Source organism: Rattus norvegicus, chromosome 18 (assembly GCF_036323735.1).
Source record: "Rattus norvegicus strain BN/NHsdMcwi chromosome 18, GRCr8, whole genome shotgun sequence".
In the NCBI taxonomy this organism is placed as follows: Eukaryota; Metazoa; Chordata; class Mammalia; order Rodentia; family Muridae; genus Rattus; species Rattus norvegicus.
In genome coordinates this window covers 31,176,667-31,197,555 of record NC_086036.1, presented here as the reverse complement: position 1 = coordinate 31,197,555, position 20,889 = coordinate 31,176,667, and the positions used below count along the sequence as shown (strand labels likewise).

The following is a 20,889-nucleotide window of genomic DNA, read 5'->3' as shown; positions in this document are numbered from 1 at the left end:
CAGTTCTCACAAGGCTGAGGGAGAGCCACCTTCAGCAGGAGCAGTAAATAAAACTTTCTACCGAGGACCTGGAAAGAGTGACTAGAAGCAAACTAAGAGCCAATCACAGCCACATGCTAGCCCTAACACATCCCTAAGCCTCAAGTCAACAGTATAAGAGTTCTCAGAGCATGAGTCCTTCTTACAGAAACCACACTGAAGACAAGGATTCCCAGGCTCAGAACACAGTATTTTACAGCCACTCCAGTGTACTTAGACATGGAGAGAAAAGGCGATAGGGTTTTTGCTAAATGCCATTTTACATCCTGAATCCCTCCGTTACATCAGCAAGGAAGACTATGTTGAATCTCGGAACCAGACAAGAAAGAATTCGTCCAGAGTCTGTGATGCATGCCTATGCCCACTAGGTGGCGATCAACCACATCGGACAGTAACTGAGAAAGATGTGACCCTTTTGCTGAAGACTTGCTAACCTGAAGGGAAGTATCCTGAGGATGCTTGGTTCCAATTATAGGGGGGATCCTGGCCTTCAGTGGGAAGAGATGCGCTGATACTCAGAGAGTGGATCTTACTTGGAATATTATGGAGGAGATATATTTTATGAGTCACTGCAATAATGAATGGCCTATTATTCTTCCAGATCTAGTTAGGATCAACTTGGAACACCTCTCCTCTCACCAAAGCAGACTGTACACCAAGCACGTACGCCAACCACATTAAATCATGTCTACTCCTTTATCCACCTGTGTGATTTCCTAAAGCCATTCCCAGAATCTGTATTTCCTAAGTGAGGCAAGAGCCAGCGCTAACCAGCAGACTTGGGTTTGGGGCTATAGTCTCAACTGTAGTTGATTAGGGAAATGAAATCAAGTGAAACGAGGAAGGGTGCGGCTCTTCCCAAGATGAGGGAACTGAATAAATTCTACTTACATCAAATTCCCTACATTAATACACATCAAAATAGCTATGACTACATATTAGTTTATTGATTTCTAACTGTGATACGGTTTGGGGGGGGCAGCCTCAGAAGTACAAGTGGAATATTACTTCAGCTGGGCCACAGGGGACAGCAGCAACACAAAGGGCAAAGAGAGAAACGGGGGAGATTGCTTGGTCTGAGTCTTGTTTGGATGTATAGAAAACAAGAGCTGTGGGCAGAAGGCAGGCTCAGGACGGTATTCTGAAGTAGAAATGGAACAAAAACTCACAGAAACAAACAAACTGAAACAGTCAGAAACAGTCAGGTAGACAGACAGAAAGGGACTGCAAAGCAGGGTCCGAGTCAGTCACCAGAAGGGCTTCCGTGTTAACTGACAGAATCTAGATGTTGTCCCCTGTAGAAACTAGAACCAAGCCTTCACATAAAGGCCGCTCTAAATAGCAAGGTCACGGAGAAAGGACAGTGGGGTGGTACGGCCATCTCTTCAGCCTTCCTCCCATCTCTGCATCCCTCACAGAACTCCTAACAGCTGCATGTTTCCCCAGAGTACCCAGAGGTTCACCACCTCCGTGCTCCACTGCAGCCACTGTGAGGAGAGTCCGGGAAGAACTTGTCATGTTCAGTGTCTTTGATGATTGTGTACTTTGGATCTGGAAGTTATGTTCATTGCTTTATAATGAGGCACCAGCTACTTAAAAAATAAGGATATTTAATTCATCCCTTTAACAGAATGAAGAAAGTTTAAGAGATGTAATCTGAAAACTGGATTAAACTCTTGAACTCCTATACTAGGAAAAAAATTGCAAATAAACTAATGACATTAAAAAAAGAGTAAGGAGATAAATTTCAATGCTGATGCAGTCTTTAGTAAGGAGCGCCCCAGAACTCTGATTTATGGTACCCACTCTGCCATATCCTACTTTGCTGTAAGATCAGGAAACCAAAGCAAGGGAGAGCTATAGACAGAGGCACCTCTCCAACTGGACCTGTGTACAAAGAGCATGCAGAGCCACCGAAGAGAGGACGTAACGACTAAGGAACTCTGCTTCCTCCTGAAAGCCCAACGTCCTCTTAGCAAAGATCAGTAGCCCTTAGATTAACTGAACTATGTGCCTAGATGATGACGGATGTAAGCATGCCTATATTTCCAAGTATTATTAGTTTTTATGCTTTAATATGAGCTGCCACATTTACACAAATATGTCTATTTGTTTTATATGTGCTTTATATGCTCTCCCCATGAGGCTAAATGCTAATGACTGACCTTTTAATTTTCTGTAGTTTATTTTTTATATATTTTATTTACTTGTCTATATGCACACCAGAAGAGGGGCTCAGATCCCATCATAGATGGTTGTGAACCACCGTGAGGAACCTAGGACCTCTGGAAGAGCAGCCAGTGTTCTTAACCACCAAGCCGCATGATCTGACTTTTACATGATAAAATTAAGAACATGCTGGGTGGAAGTTTAAGGGTTTATTTTTGTTTAGGGCCACACAAGTGATAGGCACAGGCTCTGTCTCTTAATTATAGCCACCACCCAGAAGATGTTAAAAGACAGTGTGTTACGTCAAGTGCTTAGCAAACATCTGCTGATGCTGTGACCAAGGCATCAAGTGTTTCCATCAGTATCAGGTCAACGACACAAGAGCCCAGCCATGAGGCAGAAGTGGACTTGAGAAGGGGGTACTGTACTTCGCTACATTCGCACGCTGTCCTAAGGTACAATGAGACAGAAAGTTGGTGCAAGGAAAAGTCCCTCAAGGAAAACTGGTATTTGGTTAGTTAGAAACAAAGAAATGCATTCTAAAAACTAACCCAGTAAGGGCACAAAAAACCAGAGGGTATTTCCAGGATGTTCAAGTACAGATCAATTAATCTCTCGGGGTGTGTCTGTCTCTGTCTCTCTATCTCTCTCTTTTTCTCCCCTTCCTCCCACTCTCACACACATATTCTCTCTCACACTTTCTTCTCCTTCTCCTTCTCCTTCTTCTTCTTTTTCTTCTTCATCTTTCTCTTTCTCTCTCTCTCTCTCTCTCTCTCTCTCTCTCTCTCTCTCTCTCTCTGTTACACACACACACACACACACACACACACACACACACACACTCTTCAAGGGTTTGACTTGCTGGGTTCCATAAATGCAAATGCAAACCCAGGTCTCCCATTTCTTAGCTCTCTGCCTTCAGCCAAACTACTCAACCTTTCCAAGTGTCCAAGTATCTACAAAGCAGAAGGACAACATGTACTTCCCAGAGGTGTCCTGGGAATTAGAAGTGGAAAGAGCCTAGCACAAGACAGCTGCTGATCTACCTTCCTGCCCAGGAGCAGAGATGGGCAAAACTCCATTAGTCAGTTAGAGAGAGGAGGGTAACAAAACAGAACCTTAAGTGCCATGGTAATTAAACGTGTGTGCCTCGATGGCTCACCAAAGTAACCCAATAACCCTATTCCAGTGAACTACTACAAATTCATTGGAGAGTTTAAAGGTTTTCTTCAGTTACTTAGAGAATTTTAAACATGTACAAATTTACAATTTCCTCCCAGATGAAAAGCAAGGCAGAACTGATTTGGAGACTGGAACTCCGCACAGTTTATAAGCTACTTACTTGGTATGCCACACACTCCTCCAAAGTTAATACGATTTAAAAAAAATGTATATAAAAACAAGCTGATAGACAAGTGTAGTTTGTGGGCCTTTAAATGCAGGAGAGGTGGAATGGGGGGGGGTGTCATCAAATCACGTTTGTCTATTTCCTGGGAGGGGACAGTCACAGCCCCAGATTGGATGGATAAAAGGACCAGGCCAACAAACAAAGCTGGGGTAACTGGGCTTCTAGGGCAGGCTAGGCTTTTGCACACTTCCCCTCGATATGTATGTTTTAGAAAGGAGATGATGAATTTAGGACTGGAGCGGGGGAATCTCGAGTTCTGCGACCACCTGGACTACTGTCGCAAATGGGAGAAATGAGAGCTTACAGGTCAGACCAATGGTCTGAAGGGAAATAAGACTAAGGATGAGAATTCCAGAAGGACCAAGAAAACCAGAGAGCAGAGAAGTTTTCTCTCTCAGTGCCACAGAACTGCTGTGAGAAGCTCAACAGGAGCAGGGAAGTAGCAAGCGTGAGGCCCTGACTGGAGTCTCCAGTCTCAGCTTCAGTTGTGGAAAGCCATTCCCTCCAGGGTGGGGTATCTGGTGATGCATAGTCTGCGATGCTGTAACCACCAAGGTATCTTCCAAATTCGTATTCTGAACCAGAAGTCCTGCAAGCCAGAATCTATAGGCCTGCATGTGGTCTGCCCATGCACCATACTCTGAATTAGGATTTGGACTCCCGAATAAGACCTGAAAGCAAAGAGCAAAGCTGCCTGCCCTTATAGCACAATGGTTCGAGACATGAAAGATCTCAATAGACTCTGAAAGGATGGTGGCATGAGAAAACTTAGGCTGCTGCAAATATAATGGTACCTGTGTCATAAGCAGAAATAGCAGGCACCTCCTGGAGCTACTACGCACACTGAACCCAGCTTGAGCTGCTGATTGACACACACAACTGAAAAGAACTCGTTTGAAAACCAAGGACTGAACCAGAGCTCAGAGATCCCACTGAAGACTCTTTTCTGTTTTTTCCTTCTTTGCTTGATGGTGAGAATATTTTTGCAAATATATATCCTACAGCAAGGTGCACCTCTTTGTTGTTCTGAGAGAACAGTTTTCAAAAAGCTGTTTGAGGGAACGCAGACTCTGTTAGCCTCAGCAAATAACCATAGCAACTAATACCACCCAAATAAAATGATGTCTTCCCAGTGATGTGCTGGCTCGATTAGATTAAGAGGGTGACGTGTCCCATCTGAAAAATTACAGTGATAACCTTCCAGCAAAATCCAGTCCTTCTTGGAAAGGGTTATAAGTAAAAGAAAAGCCTTGCCAATAAATTAAAGACAGGACACAGCGCCAGGAAACAAATCCAGGAGGTGAAAAACTGGAGCGGCCCTGCTCTGCCTGTCCACAGCTTCCAGAGACAGAACCCATGTATTAACTCAAGCCAACATCTTCGAATCGGAAGGCCACCACCTCTACCAGAGACCTGTCAAGGAGGCGGCATTTTGTCTCTTTCTGTGCCTTTCTTCATGAATAGTGTAAAGGGAAAACAAATACTGCTACCTGAGAGAAGTCTTCAGAGAGGTTTACCTAAATAACTGTAGAGCTTTGAAATGTCAAAGAGGAAGACTGCAGAATAGCAGGGTCTGGCTAGTCAAGGCTTTCCAGCACTCGGGAAGGTCCTCTCAGGACACTAACCATTCTGTATCAAGGACTTTATACTGGAGTCATGCGTGTGAATGAATACTTCAGTACCTACGAATCCAACAGCCATCGAGTCTTTCCTCTCCCCCCACCACCGCCAGACCAGGCCTGCCCCTGCCAGTTCTCTGCAGTCACACCTGCACTGAACAAATCCAGACAAGCAAGAACCCCACCTGGGGAAACAGGAGTGCTTACACCAAGGCCAATAACCTCCCTGTCGCCTCGAAGCTTTTCTAGCAAAGAACAAAGAGAATAACCCTGCTCGTACCATAGAATCGAAGTCCACCGGCACTCAGCACTTGCTTGGGAACAGCACAGGCCATCCATATTCACACGGCAGACCCGCCTCCTGCAGGCCCTATCAACAGTGGAAACCAACTTGCAAGTAATCAAGGCAAAGCTCAGGAAGAAAAGTAAGGCCTTCAACCACCATGTCTGTCCCATGTCTGAGTTGGGGCTTTGTAACAGGCTCCCAGGAGGCCAAGTCCCATCTCCACCACTCACAGTGCCATTGTACTGTTTCCACCTGTGTGAGACGGAGCTAAAAGGAGAGCTGCACCTCAGAGCTCCTCTGAGGAGAGAAATGGCACATGGAGGTACTTAGCACAGGGCCTGGCCTGCAGTAAACACTCAGTAAACCAGAAGTACTAGTATTAGACAGCTTGGTATAATGATGTCATAATAAAGCATCGGGTAGATTTATGTCCATAATGAGGTCCAGCCAGCCACCAAGCTGCCTCCTCGCCATGTGAATGGTCTCACCACACTGACTCCTGGCCTTCCTCCACTCAGGCTCCCTGCAGCAGAATTGGGATCTAGACTTCATCAGCCTAACTCCAGGCACACACAGTTCAAGTGCTTCTCAACACATAACAGGAGACCAGGCAACAGCTCCCCAGCACCAGAATGAGTTCAATTAAAAAGAAAAGTCCATTGTCTCTCCACACTGGATTCTATAAACATTTCCTGAAATTTAAAAAAAAAGCATTTAGCAATTCTGCACGGAGCCACACCTAAAAGCATTCTCAGAAACCAGTTTCACTTCCTTCTATCCTGTGTTTAATGCTAATGTTTATCCCATGTCCCTGCTGCTGCACTTCAAGGGGAGTTGGTGAAAAAACAGGGAGGCCCAGTTGTGCAAATACCCACTCTCCTCAGAGAGAACAGAACCTCTTCTTACACCCAGTGCCCATTCATGCCCCAGCACTTCTCAGAGCATCCCTTACTCCTGCCCACTACACAATGGGAGAAGCCAAAGATTAGTACTCCTCAAATTACAATACCACTTGTTTTAGATTTTCCTAGGGAGTCCACTCAGCCACCTCAATCATGAGGTCTAGGGCCTGTGATATCTAGATCACAGCCTGGGCTTCCCAGGTAAAGTTTTATTTACTTTTTGGATTATAATACTATTACATCATTTCCCCTTCCCCTTCTCCCCTCCAAATCCCACAAGGAACCCACACACACCTTACTCTATTTAAAATTCATAGCCTCTTTTTCCTTAACTGTTACTGTGTGTATATGTGTCTGTGTTTTCCTAAATACACAGATATAACCTGTTGAGCCTGTACAATCCTACAAGTGTGTGTGTGTCTGTGTGTGTGTGCGTGTGTTCGTGTGTGTGTGTGTCTGTGTGTGTGTCTGTGTCTGTGTGTGTGTCTGTGTCTGTGTGTGTGTCTGTGTCTGTGTGTGTGTGTCTGTGTCTGTGTGTGTGTGTCTGTGTCTGTGTGTGTGTGTCTGTGTCTGTGTGTGTGTCTGTGTCTGTGTGTGTGTGTCTGTGTCTGTGTGTGCGTGTGTATCTGTTTGTGTGTGTCTGTGTCTGTGTGTGTGTGTGTACACATAGTTTTCAGGGCTAACCATTTGGTGTCAGATGACTGGCTGATGTGCCTAGATGTCCCTAGAGAAGACTACTTGTCCTGCTCTCCGCACTCCTTGGGTGCCTGTAGCTCCCATGCTGTTAGCACGTCCACTGGTGTCATTCTGTTCACGTCATATTGATGCAACTTCACAGTTCTATCTTCTGGCATTTCTAGGATACAAACATCTCGCAGCAAATTCCCCATTCTTCTGCTTCTCACAATCTTTCCACCTTCTCCTCTGAAATGATCCCTGAGCCTTAGGTAAAGGAGTTGTGTTGTGGATCTATCAACTGGGCCTGGGCTCCATAAAGTGCATCTGACTGGTTATGGTTTTCTGTTATGGTCTCTGTCTATTACGAAGAGAAATTTCCTGATGAAGTATGAGAACTACACTGATCAGTGGGTATAAGGACAAATATTCAGAATGTAGTTAGGGATCACACTGGTTTATTAGAGTGGTGGTTTACTTCACTATCCCTGGGTAGCTGGCTAGGTTTCCAGGACCATGCATGATCTCCCTCTTGCTGGTCAGGTCCCAAGTCCAGTTAGAAAGCTGCTGGCTACCGTCAATGTCTGTATACTACTACTGTAACCTGGGGGTTATCAAGCCATGATGGTGCCATCAGTCTTACCTGCTAAAGCTCTTAAGAAATGCCACAAACTAAAACTTCAGAGCATCTAGGACCAGGCACCCACAATGGAATGGCGGCTGAGGTCAAGTTCATCTTTGACTATCTGACCACACCTCTGCCAGTGTTTGGAGAGTAGGCAACTCATGCTCCAGACAAAAGTAACCATAGTAACGTAACAGCTCAGGGTGGGAGGAGGGAATGTAATTCAAGTGAAAACTTGCAAACTCCAAAGCTAGAATCAAAAACAAATATATGAACAAATTAAAAAAAAAAAAATCCTTCCCAAGAGCTGGCCAGATACCTCAGCAGGTAAAGGATCTTTTCACCAAGCCTGACTACCTTAAAGTCATCACAGGAACACAGGAACACATGATGGGGAGAGGGAACTGGCTGCCATAAACTGTCCTCTGACCTCCATATATGTATTATGGCACATGTGGGAACATGCGAACATGCCAAACAAACACAATTAACAATCAATCATCAAATAATCACCAATGTTTTTCATTGTTTCATTCAAAAAACCAGCAGGACCATGACCCTGTTTGGTCCTCAGTTTCTAAAGCTTAGCTCTTGGCACCTGAAGCTGATGAATGGCTCAGTGCTGGCTGCACGGAATCCCACCAGGAAACCAAGCTTCTGGGAAGCTTGAACCGCAGGTCTAGTCTGTCTTTCAGTACAGACTCTGTCCCGGGCACTTTTCTCTGGCACACAGACCCAAGAGAATCTGAAGAGGAGAGCCTGAGGCACTGGCAGGCAGTGTTCACAGCTGTACAGGACCCTGTGCTCAGAAATGACTGCTCAGTCCACTGCTCTGTGGTAGCTGTCCTAAACCTTTACAAGTTTTTACTTCTGGACTTGTATTTGGGTACCTGAAGTCCTATAGGATGTAGAGCACAGGTGTGAGCAGAGATGGTGGTATTCCTGGGTATGCAGTGCTTTGATGCCTTCAGTTCAAGGGAACCAGTGGTCTGTGGGAACTTAGCAAGAATCAAAATGAGTCCTAAAGAAGCTTGTTCGGTCTAAGGCTGCAGAGGTGGGGCAGTGACAGTCATGAAAGACCACACTTTCTGCTCCAAGAAGGCAAGAGCGTTTGAGGGGCCTCAAATAACCCTGTGATATTAGTGCAGCCTTTCTTACCCTTGCTTTTCTCTAAATAATCCAGGCACTGCTGCCGACCATGACAATGGGGAACTGGGAAGCCGGGGCATGCTGCCTTTCTTTCAGTCCCTCCTTACTCATCAGCAAGCAAGCCGAGAGCAAGCATCCGGGGGAATGCACAGGCATCATCGCTTCCACTGTTGTTGGTCCTGAGCACACGTGAGGCCCAAAGCACGGGTTGTATAATTTGGGTGATGCTGCACGTGAGTCATTTAAACTTCCACTCGAGATGGGCCCTACAGATATAAAGATGAGCAGGAAATGCATACTGATAGCTTCAGTATTTCTTTTTGGAACATTAAATTACAAATTAAAATACCACAAGTCAACAGGAAGGAAGCTTTCTATTTTAATATCTTTTATTGCTTTGATGTCTGCATTTCTTTTTAAACAAGGAGCCAAGAAGATTATGCAGCATAGCCCTGGCACTGTTTTGATAGTTCAACTAAAACTCCCCTTCTCGCCAGTTGGTACCTCAAGGTGGGCCACCCCTGAAACATCACCATCTCAGGCTAATTCATATCCGTCCAGCTATCTTCCTCCCCTCCAGACAACTTCTCCCTCCAGAACACAGAATGGGCTTTCAAGGGCAGATCTGATTTCTTTGTTGCTCACCACCACCACCACACCCTTCCCAACGGTAACTGTTCCCACTCCCTTCAGGACAAATCTGACCAAGCTTTATCTCTGCCTCCAGGATCTGTCCCCATAACCTACTAACCTCTGCCTAGGGCACAGCCCCGGGACAACATTCATATTGCTCCTTAAATGTGCCAGGAAACCTCCAGTCACATGCCTGGCTTGTTCCTCTCACTTGAGGTTCTCCTCACCTCCATTCAGGTCCTGCACCTCAGCCCATAGACATCACTTATCTAGGAAAAACTGTCCCACCCATGGCGTCCTCAACCCCTACAAGCCCCTGCCCAGCTCTGGTCTGTCAATAAAAGTTTCCTTGGCCATTTAATGAGTACATTCCTGATACTATTACGTAGTCCAAGAAGCCAGTACCCATGCTAACCTGCAAATTAAAAGGGAACCAAACTGTCATGATCCTAGCATGCCATAAGCTTCCAATGATGATTGTAAACTCTTTAAAATTACATTTATTATTTATTTTTATGTGTGTGCACATGAATGTGTGTGAGATGAAGGACAGATTTCAGACATCAGTTCTTTCCTTCTAACACATGCCTCTTGGGGATACAACTCAGGTCATCAGGCTTAGCGACAAGTACCTTGGCCTACTGAGCTACCTCTCTGGTTGCCCAACAACCACACAGTAAGAATGTTGACTTTTAAAAGGTTCATTCAAAGTATGATAAACCCGCATTTCCCTTTTCACTGAAAGAGAAAGTTGAGTTACAGAAATAGAGGCAAAATCGTCATAACATTATCTGTTCCTTTACGATGCATAAAACAAAAATCTGAACCCATTTCCAGGGCTTAGTCATAAAAATCACAAAACATGCACTCTCTGCTCTTGTTCTTCTGCAGCAAGATGCTTCTGATGTTTTCGGGATACCACTAATGCTACTTTCAAACCACTCTGGTTACAGCAAATGCTAGGAGCAAATTTGCACTTGAGTAAATGGAGTAGATGAGGCTAGAATTTTAAATGTCTAATACGGTGTGAAACTGTGCCAATTAACTTCAGGTAAATGCAGAAGCCCTCATTCCTATGCATCCTGCAGCGCTTGAAGGAGCATGCCCTCTAGGTAAGCATTTCTTGATTTGTTGTTTGCAATTCACCTGAATCAGGTCATCCCAACTTAATGAATAAGAAAGTCTGAGATCAATCTACACTTTGCCGTTTTAATAAGTTCTCCAGGTGATTCTTCAGAAGATTTTACTGAAGAACTTCTCTGTTACAGGAAGACACTGCACGCGAGGTCTGAATCCCAGAGACCTGGAAGATGCTAACAACGGTGAACCTGGTAAAGTAGGGAAGTAGGAAAAGGAAAGCAATGGCCTCCTGTGGACCTGGAAAGTCCCTGGCAGCATGCCTCCAAGACAGCAGCAGGAAGCTGTCCCCACAGAAAGAAGGACCATGGAAAAACCCCAGGCCATTGTTTGCTGGGTCATTAATTATTTTGGCCATGTTACTCTCGTGGGCATTTCCTCCTATCTCAAGGTGGAACTGTTAAAAATCTTGACGTGGTCCCCTTGCTGCAGGAAGGCCGAGGTGAATTTGACAGGACCACTTCTCATATTCTCATGGCTGCTCTGGTGTATGAGAGAAGCATTCTGTACCCACATGCTCTGACCACAGTCGGGAATTCCTGCTGCTATTGCATCCATCCTCTGTCCTCCCCTCCGTTGGCTAGCCTCCCTTTGCCCAGCCATCAGAAACTAAATAGTGAAAAGACCACCTCCTACCCTGAGGTGATAGGGCCATCCTACACAGAGTCAAATTGCTGCCATCTTCAGTCAGGCTGAGCATGTTTGTCAAACATCATCATGACTGGGCTTATAGGCTACTGATGGTCCAGCTTGAAATGAGGGGATGGGAAGGTCATGGGATCTTCACTGAGTATCCACCCATCCATCCCAATCAGTTGTATGCAATTCTGCACTAATTGCACATGGTCTCTGAGACTCTGGGAGGGGGCAGAGTATGTAAATAGGGAAGGATGAGAGGAGGAGCTCTCTCATCCTGCCCTGGGGGAGCCATCATCCCTGCAGGAGACCAACCTTCCAGTGTGGCTGCTTTTAAGGTCACCTATGCTCCATAACTCCTCACCCAGAGCTCTGAATGTGAGCCTAGTAAATTGATTGGTTCACCAGGTGACTTTGGTGGAATCAAACCATTAGTTTGTTATGGGGATCTTAGAAAGATAGGTAGTACTGTTGATGTCTCTCCTGGGGAAAGAGTTTTAGCAATAATTCCTGAAATCTGTGTTTACCCAAAACCTGCCAGGTGACCTTATATGGAAGTCTTTGATGATGTCATCAATTAAAATTCAGCCATACTGGATGGAGATGGGCCCTACATCCAACGACTAGTGTCCCTGTTTAAGAAGGGGGGAAAAATACAAGGAGAATGCCCTATGAGAACAGGGGCAGAAACTAGGATGATACAGCTAGAAGCCAAGGGACACTGGGACCTGTCAAAGCCACTACAATCTACAACAGTGGAAGGAATAATCTTTGGAGTCTTCAGGTTACAGATGTCCAAGCTGACACCCTGATTTCAGATTTCTACACCTAGAATGGTAAGGAAATGAACTTGTGGTGTTTTCTGTGGCAGTCCTAAGATTCTAATAGACCTTCCTTGCTTACAAACTTGGGCTTGAAGTCATACTGTTACTGAATCCAACAGCTTGCAACAAAAGAAAAACAATCCTCACTTTTCAGACAGAAGGTGTGCCCGTCTCATCTGGAGCCCCTGGCCATGGTTTTCCCACCAGGAATCCTTAGTCTTCATGCTAAGGGGCTGTGCCCATCTCATCTGGAGCCCCTTTCCTGGCTCCTCACTTGCCTGCCTAGCTTCTTCCTCATACCAGAGCCTTCACAAGGTCTTCCTGGATATGAAAGTCTTCTCCCCAGCCCAAATACTACTGAAACCTGGATTCCTCCAGAAAGCCCTATCAGGTGTGGTTTCACAAGCATTGCCCCAACACCTTTATACCGGTTCATGCTAGTCTCTGAGGCAGCTGGACTTCTCCCTGAACTTTTCCCAACTTCCTCCGTGACTCCAAGAGTTCTCAGACAGGGAAGTCCTATACAGTGCCACAGCTGGCTGTCCCCACATCTCAGCCCATGGGAGTAAATGTATATTTAACTGAAGAGGCCAATGCAAACATTCTTCATTCTTCATGACTAGACCAGAAATGCAGCCTGTCTTCTCTATGTCTTCTCAAAACAGTGAGAATACTGTTATAAAAGTGAACTACCGGGGTTGGGGATTTAGCTCAGTGGTAAAGTGCTTGACTAGCAAGTGCAAGGGCCCTGGGTTCAGTCCCCAGCTCCGGAGCGGGGGAAAAAAGTGAACTACCATAAAGTTAACTCATTTATTCAGTGACTCATTCACAAAAATGTGTATTTATCTATGTATCCACCATCAAACAAGTAAATCACTGGAGAGACAAAGCCAGGTGAGAAATAGACACAGCCTGTGACTTTGTAGCACTACAAGTTGGAATACAGAATATAAGTCACTCAGTAACCTCACATCATAGCTGGAAAGTAAGATATGGTCTTGTTCAGAGGCCTGTTACCTGCTAAGTTCTACCTAATGCACAGTTCCCACGTCTAAACAATGTGCAGCATGCAGATAGCACTCGATAAGAGCAAAGGAGAGAGAAGCACAGACCAGAAGCATACATGGATGGGCAGGTGCAACTGCTAGTGATACACGGCTGGATGGATGGAAAGATGGATGGATATCCAGACATCAAAGCACCGGCTTGAAATGTATATAAAAGACAGCAAAAGTGCAAAAGACACTGAAGTGCACAATCCACCTCGTCTCTCAGAATAGCCAGCCACTGCCAGCATCTGAAAGAAGCAGTAACTCTGAGTGGGCTGGGCATTCTGCCTCACCTGTAACCACATGCACGCACGCACACACACACGAGACACACACACATACACGCACACACACGCGCACACACACGCGCACACACACACATACACACGCACATGCACACACGCACACGAGAAGGGGGAGAGGGAGAGGGAGGAAAGAGAGACACCCTATAGTATTTCCTACCCCTCCCTGTTCTCTCTCTAGGGTGCTTTTGAAAGCCTGTTTTGCCAGTCCTCTACCACAGAGAGTATTTACTATTCTAAAATGTTGACTTTACTCATGCCCAAAAGGCATAGCATACATCCACCACAGAGAGTATTTACTATTCTAAAATGTTGACTTTACTCATGCCCAAAAGGCATAGCATACATCCCTGCAGGGTTGTGCTGTTTTTAATTATTATTTTTATGATTCTTCCTTTATCTATTGCCTTCTGGAAGGTTTCTTGCAGGGATCTAAAGCTAACTCTGGCTATTCCATTGTCATATGTTTGGATGAGGGTGGAGAAAATCACAAGCTGGAGGAGAAGAGGGTCTGGTACTCTCTAACAATATACCCAATTAAAGTCCCCTTCATGGCTTTAGATGAATAGAGAAATAGTTTGCAATTAAAAAAAAAGCCCAAACATAAACATTTAACCCTGTACAGAACAGCTGCGTCCCAGAATGACAGCAGAGGTTTCCATATGCCTCTCCTTGGCTCTGGCTTGTGTCCTGTTAGAATGCTATTTCCCGGATCTACTCCATCTAACACATCAGTAAAGCAGTTTAAATAATTCAGATCCCATGGGGCCATTTGTTTTAGCCTCTTTGGGTCATTATAACTGAATAACACATACTGAATAATTTATCAAAACTAAAAGTTTGCCAGGCAAAGTGGGTGGTGCATGTGCACGCCTTTGACTGGGACACAGGCAGGCAGATCTCTGCAAATCCTTGGCCATCCAGGGCTATGTAGTAAGACCCCATCCCCAAAACATCTACGTTCATTCAAAGGTCTGGAGGCTGGGAAGTTTGAGGGCATTGCATCAAGGTCTGAGTCACAATGGCAACAAGGCAGAGCAAATGTTAGACAAAATTCAGGTGCGAGCTCAGGCTTTTCCCCCTCTTCTTACAGAGCTAGCAACAAATCTGGAGAAACGGAACCTAAGCTTCACATCCCTGTCAAACTCCATCTGTCCCCTAAAGCCCCCCTTTAAATAGCAGAAATCTAAAGACTAACACTTGAACCCTAGGGGCACACATTCAAACCGCAGCACTTTCCCCCTTTATACTATTAACAACCCAAGCCTACCATGGTGTACAATCTATTTATTCTGTAAATAGATTCATTCACTCATCCCATACTTCTCTCTTTATTAAGCTCCTCCTGCACATCAGAAAACGTAGGCGGCACCAAGAATAGAACCCGAGTTCCCCAAACCTGAAACCTAATACAGAAGTATCAGTGACAAGAATGTTAGCATATAAGCCAAGGTCTGTGCCATGTACCTATAACCCAGCATTCCCTTGTGGGGCTGTGGACCATGCCACCAGACAGAACTGGTAAGGTTGTAGCAAGTTCTGAACTCCAATAAATCTCATAATTGAGAATAGCGGGAGTTCGAACTGGCTCCCAACCAGGTTCCTGTCCTGGAGCACATGGCCAGACCACCCCACTAAAAGGACCTTGACAACGGGTCACAACATAAAAACTTAGAGTTCTCCATGCTAATGAGGTATCTAGATGGCCACCAAGTGTTTAGCCAATGAGTTTCCTTCTTGGGCATCCCTTCCTGCAAAAAAGTCTTTAATCCCTGATCCACCCTGAGTAAAATGTACGCCTTCTCCTCATGTCTCCATCAAGTATGTGTGTGGGAGTGGGGTGGAGGTTCGTCACACAGAGCTGCGCCTAATTTCCTGTAGAGGTCCTCTCTCCCAGCCCCTCTGTACTTCAGACTCCAGTTCCCAACTCCTTGCAGTTCCCAGCAGTATCTGGGCACACAGGAGTTGGAGAACCATAGTACTGGTCCCAGTCCCCACCGATTATCGCCCTGAAGAACATGGGCTGAGACCCCCATCCTAGACTGCGTTCTACCTTCCCTGAGTGACATTTCAGCAGCACTCTGGCTCCTAACCGCAAGGCAGACTTGCAGCTTGTCGCCTGTATTTTGCCTCCCCGAGCAGCATGTCAGTAGCCCAGCATCCCAAAAGCCTGACATCCCAGCAGCAAGGCAGAAACACAGAATGAAACAGAACGACAAGAGGGTGAAGTGGGAGGGTAGAAGTCAAAGCCATCCTGGAAAACCTGGTGAAATCCTGTCTCAAAAAGAAAAAATATCAAACAAACAAAAATAATGAAGGCTATGAGTGAATGACATGAAAAACCACATCCAAGGCCGAATGAGAAGGGTTGTGTCAGTTCCAGAGAAACTAAATACTTTAAAGACAGACATTGAGTCTCCCCTCATATTGCAGGACGAGCTACAGAGTAGAGGTGAAAATTGATCAGATTATACACTTGTGAGAAAGGTTCATGTTGGAAAATTTAAGCTTTCAAAACTAATTCACCTACTATTTTGCTACCTACACAGATGACCTCCTGACTGCTAAAGGTTCCTGAGGTCACAGAGTAACAAAGTTCACCAAACACACACCACCCTACAATTCTACCACTACTCCATGTGCTCAGGAGGCGTGCATTACCTACAATGGACCATCCAGGTACACCACATGCTTGCATACTCCCAACCCGGTTCTCCTGGAGCTTGCAGCCCCCTACAAGGGTGGATCCAGATCAAAAGAAAGAAAGAAAAAATGAAGAGCTGTCTTCATCCCAAGAAAGACTGACTGCAGCATGTCAGAATGTGGGGTTAGAATATCTCAACACCTTGATGAACAAGCTTTATTGGATGTCTGGTGTAGGATTTTAAATATACTAATCACTTAATTCTCTCCAAATCCCTCAGAGGTAGGCACTATTGTTTAAACCCACTCTACAAATGGGAAAATTGCCAGTGACAACATCCAAAAGCCTGACTGTGTTAAGTTACAATTTTTAAATCTCAGCTACAAAACCGTCAGGGCAAGCTACCAATCAGTTGCCCCAAAAGCTACTTTATAGTCTAAATGATTCTTCTGTGAGACTAGGAAACACTGTTCTTAACTGGCCAGATTCCCTGAGCCTCCCCTCAGGGTACCTTTTGCAGCTCTGAGGTTTGACAAAGCTATGGAAAGAAGTTTCAAGGGAGCAGTACTCTTGCCATTCACTGACTCTGACACCCACTTGGGACGAAGAAAGGTTCCAGACGTGTCCAATAGATGAAGAGAGGCAGCTCAAATCTCTGAAAACCCACTTCCAGGATAAACTACTCAACGCTCTGATGGAGACATTTTTCTATGCTGTTGGTCTTTTAAAGCTGAGTAAGATGCAAACATCCTGAGTAAGATCATGGCTGTAAAGAAGACAAGGGATCAGAGGAATGCACACCTCCTCTGGATAGAGGAAACCTCCCACTGCCCCTGTCCAGGACACTCAGCCAAGTCATGTAAAATCAATCCTCTGCTGGCAGTCCGCGGACAGCAAGCAGTCTAAATGCAGATATGTGGGAATGCATGTGAGGTGGGTAAAAAAAAATTCCTGTTGTTACAAGACACGCAGGCTCTACAATTAACAGCAACACCACACTAATTAGTCATTTAAAGAAAAATTTAAAAAGTATGCATGCTCCAAGAAAGCCTCCGGGAGGAACTCAAGCTCTCTAAAAGCTACAAAAGACTTATTTAAATAAACCAGGAACTCAAGCTCTCTAAAAGCTACAAAAGACTTATTTAAATAAACCTGGGTCCTGCCATGCTGCCTGCCTTTCCCAAGAATGCCTTTGGATAAAGGCAGTGGCCGGCAGTTGCACTTGGCAATGGATGGGACGGGAGCCAGTTCTTGTCCCAGAAGGACAAGGATTCTCAACAACAACACAGACTTGTGTGACCACACCAGAAGGCTTCAAAAGCTACAAGACTCCCACCTGGGACTTGTTTATAAGCTGTGTCTGGCTGCTCCAAACCCATCCCCCAGGGCGGTGCCCCAACTGCCTCCTCATCAGACCTTTCCCTGACTGAATGTTTCCCTGCACAGCATAATCTGCCTCTTCACAGAAAACACTGAGAGCCCCCATCAATCTAGCATCTATCCATCTACCTATCTAGCATCTATAGATACCTATCTAACATCTATCACTGTTTCACCAAAAGAGCAAGAAGGCGGGCAAGCCCAAACAAACTATTGGTAGAAAACGTTTTCATGTCTATTTCTGGCCAAAGTGAATCCAAGGTGAGGTGTGTGTGTAGAACAGACTCTGGAATTAGACTATCTGAACAACCAGGCAAGTCTCTAATCTCTCTGGACCTCTCAAGAAGAACAGGGAGATGGGAGAGCTCCCCCATGCACAGGGTATCTGGAGGGAAGCTGGATCAAAGGTTGGAGACAGTGTACAGCCGGCACACTAACGAAGTCACAGGGGAAGGGCCAGCATAAGATAAAGGAAGGGGCCTACACAGGGCCTTCAGAGCTACAACCAATTCTCCGAAGCCACCAAGAAGCACAGTGCTATGAGCAACCCACTGACAGCTGCAGTCACCTTTGGTGATTGGAGGAAAACCTCAGTTCTTTTCTCTGTGCTCTGAAAGGCGAGATGCCAAATCACGGACCATAAAACAACTAAACTAAGCTCCTCGAACTGAAATCTCCAACCTATACACAGTTGAATAATTTCTAATTACAACCTAATAGCTGATGTTATCTTAACTAACATCAAAATGTATTTCCTATGTCAACAAAAATACAGAAACTGCCCAAGTGTAAAACAGTTAAATTATCTCACCATCAAATTGCCTTGACTAGTCTACTTTAAATTGCTCAGATCTCTGATGCGATACAGGAATCTGGGTGTGGTTTATGCTGTGCACTAAACTTGTCCTCTTTTCCAATGCTGGGCATTTGCATTAAAGGAACAGTTATCATCAACACCCTTTGAAGCATTCTTCAAATCCATTGCATATTCATCTAATAACTACTCTCTATGTGAGGTGTCTGCATGACACAAAAACAAGAGACTTCAAACCGTCCTAATCAAAGTAGGTAAGGAAGAACCCAATAGAGACAGTCTCTCACCTGTCTGACATAGCTACACTTGTCTCCTTTACCCCTGCCAACAGCTAGATCACATGGATACCATTTTCTCAATTCTGTGGAGAAGCAAAGGTTCAAGATCCTTAGCACCTAACAGCTTCAAAAATGAGTATTCAGGGACAGGTCTGACTCTTAGGTTTTATCCTTAAATACTATTATCAGGTGAGAAGAATGAAGGTAGTGATCTGTCAAGATAGAGACACCAGACATACAGAGAAAACTCCTATAGATGGCAAGAAAAGAAAGAACTAAAGGACAGTCTGGGCGTCATGCCCACATGCTCGCAGAAGCCAGGGACCAGAGAGACAAGGGACCAAAAGAGGTGAACCTAGTGTGACAGGAGTGACAAAAGGAAAAGCCTTGGGAAGATCCACAGAAACAAGATGCAATGAAGTATCTTAGCTGGGCGTTTATTGCTGTGGAAAGAAAAAAATCATAACCAATTGCAATTTGGGAAGAAATGGGTTTATTTGACTTACAGGATCAGTCAGTTATCAGGGGAAACTGAGACCACACAGGAGCACTCCTTACTTGCTTGCTCCTGATGCCTTATTCAACCCTTCTTTTTCATATCATCTAGGATTACTTTTCCAGGGATGTGAACTGACCATGGTGGTTTGGGCCCTCTGTCTCAATTAGCAATCAAGAAAATGCCCCCCTTAGACTTGTCTACAAGCATGTTCTTGGTCGAGGTCCCTCTTCCCAGACAACTCTTGTTTGTGTCGAGTTGATAAAGAACCGCACCAGGACAGCAAGTATGGGTATTCAGAGAAGAAGGAAGCCTGGAATCTTCCTTTGGTCAATGAGAAAGAAAGCTTCAAGAAAGACAAGTGTATTGGTGTCATTAGCATGGTGGCTCCTTGAGCCTTTGAAACAGCAACTGCAGAAGAGAACCTGGGATTGGAGGCACAACAGATGACAAAAATTTGATGGTAAAACAGAAGAGGCAGTTAGGTTGAGACTCTGCAAAGCAGTCTACCATTAAGAAAGCCGAGGCACAGATGGTACCTCAGCGGGAGAAGCACAAAAGGAACTTTTGTTGGATGTGGCTTACTTTGTCTGTTTTAAAGATTATTTATATTTTAGCATATTTACGAGCAGAAGAAAGTTTGCCACAGAGAGGAGGGCTGCTGCTCAGAGGCACTAAGGTGAGGTAAGTGTCCAGAGAGGCAGAGAGAATTCATGTTAGAGGGCTAGCTAGCACTGAAGGGGCGGGAGGTCAGCTCTGGAGGTAGGTGGCTATTCTAGCTGCTTACTAGCCACAGCAGGAACAGCCCCCTCTCCTCCTGACCAGATGGACGGCACATAATACTTAAAAGCCACCTGGCAGGCAACTGTTTGAAAAACACAGACCTTCTCCAGCACCACAACCTCTGGATGCTAGGGATTGGACTCGGTCTCATGCCTGTGTGGCAAGTATTTTACCAACCAAGCCCTCTCTCTGTGCCCTTTAAAAGCACTGCTAGAGGCTCAGGAAGACTAATGAAACCATTTTTTAATGCAGTTGGAGCTGGGAATGGAATTACCACAAACCCAGTGAACAACATGATGGAGACATCACAGTCCACGTCTTGGAGCATCATCACCTCCAAGACCAACGCAATGTGGTACAAAAATAACAGACTGCTCCTGGGATTGCTCGCATAGCCACATCCGCAAAGAGGAAGGAAGGACTTGTTGCCTGCCCCAAATATTGATTGGTTCCACTGGCTGATTCCCACAAACCACCACACATACCTAGGAAGCAGGTCCCTGTTGTAAGGCACTTCAGGCCTGAGACCTGGGTTTGGTTTGGTTTGGTTTGGTTTGGTTTGGTTTGGTTTGGTTTGGTTTGGTTTGGTGTGGCCTCTTTGTCAAGTTCAAGTGGCTGTGGCTGTGAGAATTCATGTTTTGGTGTTCTACTTTATTACATCCGTTTACATGCCTGCTTCTGTGCCAGCACTGAATTGTTTTTATTGCTATCGTTCTACATCCTGAATCTGAACCGCAGTCCCTCCAGCAGTCTTTCTTTGCTCGGGTTTGCTTTTGCTACCTGGAGTCTTCTGGTTCCATATGGATTTGAGGACTGTGTTTAGAATGTTATGGGTATTTTAATTAGGATGGCACCAAATCTATATCTTGCTTTTAATAGGATGGTCATTTTCACAATATTAATTCTACCAGTCCATGAATATGGAATATCTTTTCATTTTCTAGTCTTCCCCAATTTCTTTTTTCATAGATTCGAAGTTTTGATCGTTAGAAGTCTTCCACATCCTTGGTTAGGTTTATTCCTAGATAGTTTATTGACTTT

At 45.1% G+C, this 20,889-nt stretch overlaps 1 protein-coding gene and 1 pseudogene across 4 annotated transcripts in view; one reads left to right on the top strand and one right to left on the bottom strand.

Annotated features, from left to right (window-relative positions):
* The window catches only part of Arhgap26 (Rho GTPase activating protein 26), a 786,446-nt gene that overhangs the window by 291,492 nt on the left and 474,065 nt on the right, over positions 1-20,889 (bottom strand). The gene's annotated exons all lie outside the window — the stretch shown is intronic.
* Positions 1,474-1,643, top strand: Cox7c-ps2 (Cytochrome c oxidase subunit 7C, pseudogene 2; annotated as a pseudogene).